At 44.5% G+C, this 10000-nt stretch overlaps 1 long non-coding RNA gene across 1 annotated transcript in view; it reads right to left on the bottom strand.

Annotated features, from left to right (window-relative positions):
- LOC139749218 (uncharacterized) overlaps positions 1-10000 on the bottom strand; it is a 384303-nt gene that overhangs the window by 310896 nt on the left and 63407 nt on the right. The gene's annotated exons all lie outside the window — the stretch shown is intronic.

The following is a 10000-nucleotide window of genomic DNA, read 5'->3' as shown; positions in this document are numbered from 1 at the left end:
TCCTGAAGGAAGGAAAGAAGGAACGTCCTCAAAGGCCGCACGACTGAGGGAATGTCGCGTGAGAGAGAGAGAGAGAGAGAGAGAGAGAGAGAGAGAGAGAGAGAGAGAGAGAGAGAGAGAGAGAGAGAGAGAGAGAGAGAGAGAGTCAGTCCTGCCACAGAAGACATAGTTGAAGACACAGAGAGACGAGGTGAGGAGGAGGAGAGAGGGAGGAGGGTTGCGCAGGAGGGGCGAAGCGAAGGGAAAATATCAGTCAAAAGACTTTCAGATTGAGAGATAGAGAGGAGATATACCACCAATAAAAAGCGGGAGATGGAAGGAGGAGGAGGAAGAAGAAGACAGGAAGAGGAGGATGAGGAAGAAGAGGAGGAGGAAGAAGAGGAGGAGGAAGAAGAGGAGGAGGAAGAAGAGGAGGAGGAAGAAGAGAAGGAGGAAGAAGAGAAGGAGGAAGAAGAGAAGGAGGGTATGGGTGACTGTATTATGGGTGAATGTATGAGGGTATGGTCGTGTGTATAATGATAAAATGTATGAGGGTATGGTCGAGTGTATTATGGTAGAATGTATGAGGGTATGGTCGTATGTATTGTGGAAGAATGTATGAGGGTATGGTCCAGTGTATTAAGGTAGAATGTATGAGGGTATGGTCGTGTGTATTATGGTAGAATGTATGAGGGTATGGTCGTGTGTATTAAGGTAGAATGTATGAGGGTATGGTCGAGTGTATTCTAATAGAATGGCAGGTTGTCTGAGGGTACGGTAGTGTATCTTACGGTATGGCACGGTGTTATGGTAGGAAATTTGCAGGTATGGTAGTGCAGCAGGAGGAAATGCAGTGTCCTGTAAACCAGTTTGATGATATGTTTGAAAACACACACACACACAGAAAGATTCAGCCACAGATCCCCCCATCCCCCCAAAAAAAATAAGTAAAATAAAACTAAAATACAAAAACTCATCCTTCCATTTCGTGGCGATGGAGCCTCTAACCACCCCACTATGATATGGAATCTAAACCTTTTCCCTTTCTCCTTTTTTTTCATCTTTGAAGAAAGGCTACCTCAAACTTCGCTGCGTGACCGAATCCTACATTAGGATATTATCTCCAGCTGATATCCTACAACCCGAGGGATGAGGCCATTTCGATCACCTATCCTGGATGTGGAATAGCCATGGCCTCTTCCTCATTTCTCCAATAAGTCGTTGTTTTGTTTCCCCCCCCTCCCTCTTCTCGTCTTCTTTTCCACCAGCCTTCCTACGTTTTCCTTTATGTGGATCTAATTCTCTCCCGATGGTATATATAAGAGAGACGGGATGATCCTCCTACACCCCCCCTTCGATGCTCCTTCGAAGACTCCGTCATCTCTTGAACCTAATTGTCGACAGTGTATGAAGTGTCCTCCAGTAGATAGCCACGTCATAGACCAACAGGGTCTTCTATGTCCTCCAGTAGATAGCCACGTCATAGACCAACAGGGTCTTCTATGTCCTCCAGTAGATAGCCACGTCATAGACCAATAGGGCCTTCTATGTCCTCCAGTAGACAGCCACGTCATAGACCAACAAGGTCTTCTATGTCCTCCAGTAAATAGCTACGTCATAGACCAACAGGGTCTTCTATGTTCTCCAGTAGATAGTCACGTCATAGACCAACAGGGTCTTTTATGTCCTCAAGCAGATAACCTCGTCATAAGACCATCAGTTTCTTCTGAGTCCTTCACCAGATAACTTTTTATTGACCATCAGGGCCTCTGTTAACTGAGCTATTATCATTTCTTCTTTCTTTTAATTCAGAAACGTCACATTTGATGACGTCTCCTTCCTTCCTTCCCTCCCTTCCTTCCTTCCCTTCTTCCTTCCTTCCTTCCTTCCCTCCCTTCTTCCTTCCTTCCTTCCTTCCTTCCTTCCCTCCTTCCTTCCTTCCTACCCAGCTCTTTTAACGTTCTTCCTATTCCTTTAACCTTCCATTTCCTCCATTTTTTCAGCAACTCTTTCACCTCAAGCGTTCTTTCCAGACGTGAAGGTTTCAACGGAGCTCAACACAGGAAACGTTCCTTCCATTTCTTTCTGTCTTACTGTGGTACTTGCAAGAGAGGGGAGATGAGGTGGGACAGGGGAAGGGATAGTGTGAAATGGAAAAGAAGATTGAAGTGTGTACAAGTCTATGTGGATGATAATCGTGTTTTTTTTTTTTTCTGTGCCTTATCTACTCTATATCTGGTGGCTTATCTATATACATCTCCCTGTCATGATTCAGGGTATGTATGTATGCATGTATATATGTATGTATATATGTATATACGTATGTAAGTATGTATGGGATATCTTTCGAACATTGTTCACTGCGTAGATCAATGGATAACTGCAGCCTCTCTAAAAGGGTTTGAAACCTGGGCACGGCAGGAGGCCCACAGTCAATCCTAGCTGTTCATCCTCCCCTCAGAACTGGTCGCCAAACAGGTACCTGGCAACATTACACAGACACTAATCACACACACTGTTCACATCCCTGTTCACACACACACACACACACACACACACACACACACATTTCCAATCCCACACACGCCTCCTTCATCTATTTACCTTCCCAGCTCACACACTCCCCATCGCATACAAATACCAGCTCCTACAACTCACCCTATTTCTCCCGTCACCTTCTCTTGGTCACCTTACCTTCACCCGGCTCTCTCTCTCTCTCTCTCTCTCTCTCTCTCTCTCTCTCTCTCTCTCTCTCTCTCACACACACACACTCAGTCTCTGTCTGTCCGTCTGTCTGTCTCTCTGCCTTACCTTCCCTTTCTGCCACACCAGGGGTCATCCACATTCAGTCCTTTCTGCCACACCAGGGGTCATCCACCTTCAGTCCTTTCTGCCACACCAGGGGTCATCCACATTCAGTCCTTTCTGCCACACCAGGGGTCATCCACCTTCAGTCCTTTCTGCCACACCAGGGGTCATCCACCTTCCCTTTCTGCCACACCAGGGGTCATCCACATTCAGTCCTTTCTGCCACACCAGGGGTCATCCACCTTCAGTCCTTTCTGCCACACCAGGGGTCATCCACCTTCCCTTTCTGCCACACCAGGGGTCATCCACCTTCCCTTTCTGCCACACCAGGGGTCATCCACCTTCCTTTTCTGCCACACCAGGGGTCATCCACCTTCCCTTTCTGCCACAACAGGGGTCATCCACCTTCCCTTTCTGCCACACCAGGGGTCATCCACTTTCCTTTTCTGCCACACCAGAGGGTCATCCACCTTCCCTTTCTGCCACACCAGGGGTCATCCACCTTCCTTTTCTGCCACACCAGAGGTCATCCACCTTCCCTCTCAGCCAAACCAGGGGTCATCCACCTTCCTTTTCTGCCACACCAGGGGTCATCCACTTTCCCTTTCTGCCACACCAGAGGGTCATCCACCTTCCCTTTCTGCCACACCAGGGGTCATCCACCTTCCTTTTCTGCCACACCAGGGGTCATCCACTTTCCCTTTCTGCCACACCAGAGGGTCATCCACCTTCCCTTTCTGCCACACCAGAGGGTCATCCACCTTCCCTTTCTGCCACACCAGGGGTCATCCACCTTCCTTTTCTGCCAAACCAGAGGGTCATCCACTTTCCCTTTCTGCCACACCCGGGGGTCACCCTCACGGCATAGCGCCTCGATATGCGACACACCCAAAACACTGGACAACAGCACTATGCCAAAATCGGTATAGCTGAAACACAGTGTTCGGAAATGAGCCAAACCACCAAAATCGGTATAGCTGAAACACAGTGTTCGGAAATGAGTCAAACCATCGATACATTAGAAACACAAGAGCCATTACTATACTAGAAACACTGTCTTCGGCAGCCAATCGATACAGCAGAAACACTGGGCTCGGAAATAAGCCACGAAACACGGTGTTTGGACGTGAACTAAACGGTTTGTGTGGTAGCAACACTGTATTCCTGAATGAAGACACACTTGGGAGTCATGGCAGCAACACTTCCCCTTCTCCTCCTCCTCTTTCTTCTTCTTCTACTTCTTCTCCGAGTTATGGCAACAACCTCTCTCTCTTCTTCTTCTTCTTCTTCTTCTTCTCCTCCTCCACTTCCTCCTCCTCCTTCTTCTTCGTCTCATCCTCCTCCTCCTCCTTCTTCTTCTTCTTCTTCTTCTTCTTCTTCTTCTTCTCCTCCTTCTCCTCCTCCTTCTTCTTCGTCTTATCCTCCTCCTCCTCCTCCTCCTCCTCCTCCTTCTTCTTCGTCTTATCCTCCTCCTCCTCCTCCTCCAGCGGCCGGAGACAGACACTGCCTCTTCAGGAAGTGACTCGCTGTCGCTGGGGCATCGATCTAAGAGTCGTCAAAACGACAACGAAGATGGGGATTGGGTTGCGGGTGGGTGAAGAGAAGATGGGAGGCTTTCATCACAACTTCCTCCACACTATTTATCGTCTGCACGAACGCCTTACATATATATATATATATATATATATATATATATATATATATATATATATATATATATATACTGGGGTTGACGTACGTGCTGTCAATGGATTGAACCAAGGCATGTGAAGCGTCCGGGGTAAACCATGGAAAGGTCTGTGGGGCTTGGATGTGAACAGGGAGCTGTGGTTTCGATGCATTGCACATGACAGCTGGAGAATATATGTGAGTGCATGCGGCCTTTCTTCGTCTGTTCCTGGCGCTAACTCGTAAACGCGGGAAACGGAAATCAAGTATGGGAATATATATATATATATATATATATATATATATATATATATATATATATATATATATATATATATATATATATATATATATATCAAAAAGAAAATTACTTAAGTAATAACTACGACTGGCATTTCTCCTGGTTTAATTACATCCGCGTAAAAGAGGAAAGGAGAGACTTGTAAATGTAAATATTTACGTATTCTCATGTAAACAAGTTCAAGGTTGAGGGAGTGATGATAGACACTTACAGATGTTTATGGTTGTCTGCTTACTATCAACATCTCCCTCTACCTATTCCTTCTTGCTACCTCTCGTATCTCTTCTTCCATGAATCTTTTTTAATAATTCGTCTATGTCTTATATTATATATATATATATATATATATATATATATATATATATATATATATATATATATATACACACATATATTCCTCTATATCTTCTTTCTTTCATATCACTTCCTTATCTTTCTCATATTTTTTCATTTTTTCTTGTTCATTCTGCTCATTTTTCTGTTATATTTCCTCTCGTTTTCCTCATCATTTTACTGATTAATTTACATCGCCTATATAGCAAATATTTTTTTTCTATATTTTCTTCTAGATCTACGGCTTTGTATCCTTCTTTCTATATCCACTATAATACATCCCTTGCCCTTCTATATATCAAATTATATATTTTTTTCGTATAGCCTTCGTATACATGTATATACGTCTCTCTCTCTACCCTCCCTCCCTCCCTCCTCCTTCCCAAGGTCCCTCCCTCCCTATAACCCTCTTCCCTTCTACATCTGATGACTCCATCACCATAAGTCTTACGTATGGCATCCTGTCCATTCTCCATCATCATAACTACAACTTCTCTCTGAGGGTACCCCTCCTCCTCCTCCTTCTCTACTCCCTCATCCTCCATTTCCTCCTCTACTCTCTCCATCTCGATTAATTCCTTGGCCTTTCCGACCTATGACTAACTGCTGGAAATATCGAGAAGGAGACTTGTGTGATGTCAAGCCCCCCCCCCCCTCCCCTCATTAATATGTGGTAGTGATGGAAGATACTGATAGTGATGGAGGATAGTAATAAGTGATGGAAGATAATAATAGTGATGGAAGACACTGATAGTGATGGAAGACAGTGATCAGTGATGGAAGATACACACTGATGGTCAAGCCTTGATATATAACGTGTCTTGAGTTAATCCCCATAGATGGAAACGCAAAGAAAAGTAGAGGGAGGGGAAACACAGACGTTTAGCTAGAGGGAAGGTCAAATGATGGAACAAACAATGGCACCATAGCCAAGATAATATAAAAGGATTATCAGATAAATCTGAAGCGACATGTGTAAGGAAGAGATGATAAGAAATGGATAAATATGAATGATTATATGTCACAGTGTAACATACAGTCTCTTCCATAAACTCCTGTATCGCCTCCTCCGCTTATATAAAAAAAAAAAGTTACATATAAAAACGAAAAGACTTTATAAAGCTCAGAATAATGTCTCGGAAGTTTTTTTTTTTAATCATGCTGTAGAGTGGCCCTAGAACAGAGCATTATAGTTCGCCAAATTAGAGTGTCTGGCCCTAGAACAGAGCATTATAGTTCGCCAAATTAGAGTGTCTGGCCCTAGAACAGAGCATTATAGTTCGCCAAATTAGAGTGTCTGGCCCTAGAACAGAGCATTATAGTTCGCCAAATTAGAGTGTCTGGCCCTAGAACAGAGCATTATAGTTCGCCAAATTAGAGTGTCTGGCCCTAGAACAGAGCATTATAGTTCGCCAAATTAGAGTGTCTGGCCCTAGAACAGAGCATTATTAGTTCGCCAAATTAGAGTGTCTGGCCCTAGAACAGAGCATTATTAGTTCGCCAAATTAGAGTGTCTGGCCCTAGAACAGAGCATTATTAGTTCGCCAAATTAGAGTGTCTGGCCCTAGAACAGAGCATTATTAGTTCGCCAAATTAGAGTGTCTGGCCCTAGAACAGAGCATTATTAGTTCGCCAAATTAGAGTGTCTGGCCCTAGAACAGAGCATTATTAGTTCGCCAAATTAGAGTGTCTGGCCCTAGAACAGAGCATTATAGTTCGCCAAATTAGAGTGTCTGGCCCTAGAACAGAGCATTATAGTTCGCCAAATTAGAGTGTCTGGCCCTAGAACAGAGCATTATAGTTCGCCAAATTAGAGTGTCTGGCCCTAGAACAGAGCATTATAGTTCGCCAAATTAGAGTGTCTGGCCCTAGAACAGAGCATTATTAGTTCGCCAAATTAGAGTGTCTGGCCCTAGAACAGAGCATTATTAGTTCGCCAAATTAGAGTGTCTGGCCCTAGAACAGAGCATTATTAGTTCGCCAAATTAGAGTGTCTGGCCCTAGAACAGAGCATTATTAGTTCGCCAAATTAGAGTGTCTGGCCCTAGAACAGAGCATTATTAGTTCGCCAAATTAGAGTGTCTGGCCCTAGAACAGAGCATTATTAGTTCGCCAAATTAGAGTGTCATAAATCGTGACAGAAGAATGTGGTAGTTCGCAATATCGGGGAATCTCCCCTGATGATGTGATTATTACACGAAAGGGCACTCGGGAACTTGACGTGTTTCACTTCCCCGTGGACTCATAGGAAAATATATATATAAATATATATAAACTCAACCTGTGGCAGAAAAATACAGAGAGAGAGAGAGAGAGAGAGAGAGAGAGAGAGAGAGAGAGAGAGAGAGAGAGAGAGAGAGAGAGAGAGAGAGAGAGAGAGAGAGAGAGGATATGAGATACAGAGCGAGATACCTTTGGTCACAGAAGGTCATAACATGAGACCTTTACATGAGTATTCCATTCTCCCTCCTCTCATATCCTATCTCATATACTCCCCCTCTCTTCCTCCCCCTACTTCTTTCTTCTCCTCCTTCTTCTTCTTCCTCTTCTTTATTCTTTCCTTTCTTCTTCTTCTCCTTCTTTCCTTTCTCCTCCTTCTTCTTCCTCTTTTTCATTCTTTCCTTTCTTCTTCTTTCTCCTTCCCTTTCTCCTTCTTCCTCTTCTTATTCTTCTTCTTCTTCATGTTCTTTCCTTTCTCCTTCTTCTTCTCCTTCTTTCCTTTCTCCTTCTTCTTCTCCTTCTTTCCTTTCTCCTTCTTATTCTTCCTCTTTTTTATTCTTTCCTTTCTTCTTCTTCTCTTTCTTTTTTCCTTTCTCCTTCTTCTTCTTCCTCTTCTTTATTCTTTCCATTCTTCTTCTCTTTCTTTTTTTCTTTCTTCTTCTTCTTCTTCTTCTTCTTCTTCTTCTCCTTCTTCTTCTCCTTCTCCTTTGTTCTTTCCATTTTTTCTTCCATTTCTTCACCATGGTTTACGACCACCACGGAAGGGTCGAGACAGACCAAATGGCAGTTTTACCCTCACATTCAGAATGATTTTGTCGCTGTTCCTTGTTGATGGCTCTCTAACGTTACCCCGGGGGTTGTGTGTGTGTGTGTGTGTGTGTGTGTGTGTGTGTGTGTGTGTGTGCAGGCGCGCGTGGTCTTAACGTGTATGTATGTATATGTACATGAAAGAACAATACTATGTTCCTTCTATTATACAGATATCAACCAATATATATATATATATATATATATATATATATATATATATATATATATATATATATATATATATATATATATATATATATTACTTGCTTCATACTTGAACGCCGTTTTGAGCGTTAGTGAGGTAGCGCCAGGAGCAGTCGAAGAAAGCCCCCATCCGCTTACCTCCATTTTCTCGGTGTTAATGTGTAATGCACCGAAACCACAGCTCCTTATCCACAACCAGGCCCCCAAGAGACCTTTCCGTGGTTTACCCCCCGGCCGCTTGACTTGCCCTGGTACAGTCCACTGACAGCACGTCGACCCCTGTATACCACACCGTGCATATATATTATTTTATCTTCTATGACGTTACATTACATCAACCAGCGCCTAAAGTCAAAAGATTGGAAGGGGATCATCCAAGTCATTATTACAGTCACACGAAGATGCCTGAGCCAGAAGGGGGCCCCCCAGCTAATTAGGTAATTAGCTTGTCGTAAAGTTATAAAGAACCACCTGTTTCCCCCCCCCCCCCCCCCCCCCCATCCCACGACCCAGCTCCATGGTCGTCTAATTATAAACTCTGAGATTCAGCTGGAGTCTTGAGTCACACTGGACGAAGTCGCGTCTATTTACGTCCCTTCGACTCGTCCTCAATTGATGTGTGTGAGAGAGAGAGAGAGAGAGAGAGAGAGAGAGAGAGAGAGAGAGAGAGAGAGAGAGAGAGAGAGAGAGAGACTTCCTTACGCCAGTGATCCGAGCTTTATTCATTTCCCCAACCCTTGATTCTGTTTGGTATTCCCCCTCAATCACCCTCCTTTCTTGGGTTCTCCCTCAACCATCATCTCCTCTTGGCTTCTCCGTCAATCATCAACTCTTGTTGGCTTCTCCCTCAATAATTATCTCTTGTTCGCTTCTCCCTTAACCACCATCTCTTCTTAGCTTCTCCCTCAACCACCACATCTTGTTGGCTTCTCCCTCAGCCACCATCTGTTGATGGCTTCTGCCTCAACCACCACATCTTGTTGGCTTCTCCCTCAACCACCACATCTTGTTGGCTTCTCCCTCAACCACCATCTCTTGTAGGCTTACCCTTAAATTTCTCCAACTCTACAGTCCCCTCTCCTCTTCTTTCCCGATGCGTCTGTCTTTCTCTCTCTCTCTCTGTCTTTCGCACAGCCTTCCACACTGTCTGTGACGCTTCCACCCACCCTCTCCGTCCTTTCTGTCTGGCCCCCTTCCACAGCTAAGCATACCTCTCTATCCCTCTCTATCTCTCCTGCCCTTTCTGTCTGGCCCCCTTCCACAGCTCAGTATACATCTCTCTCTCTCTCTCTCTCTCTCTCTCTCTCTCTCTCTCTCTCTCTCTCTACTCTCACTTTCCTCTCCTTTCTTCCTCCAACCACCTTAAACACACACACACACACACACACACAGTGCCTCTCTCGCTCACCTTATCATCATCCTACCCGCCTCCTTCATCACCCAGCCTCCTTCAGGTTCCCTTGTGCACCGTTGATAAGGCGGCCTCGCAGTTAACAGCTCCTGTAATGAGAGCTTAACAAGTCGACGTCAAGGAGGGAGTCATCTCACGAACTGCCTCATCGGTGTCCCAAATCACGAAGATCTTGTCAAAGATTATTTCTCTTTTTCTTTTTCTCTTTTTTTTCTTTCTCTCTTCCCTCTCTCGGATCCAGCGTCTTGCCAAAGGGCCGGCCGCAA

Source organism: Panulirus ornatus, chromosome 6 (genome assembly GCF_036320965.1).
Source record: "Panulirus ornatus isolate Po-2019 chromosome 6, ASM3632096v1, whole genome shotgun sequence".
In the NCBI taxonomy this organism is placed as follows: domain Eukaryota; kingdom Metazoa; phylum Arthropoda; class Malacostraca; order Decapoda; family Palinuridae; genus Panulirus; species Panulirus ornatus.
This window is presented reverse-complemented; position numbering and strand designations above follow the sequence as displayed.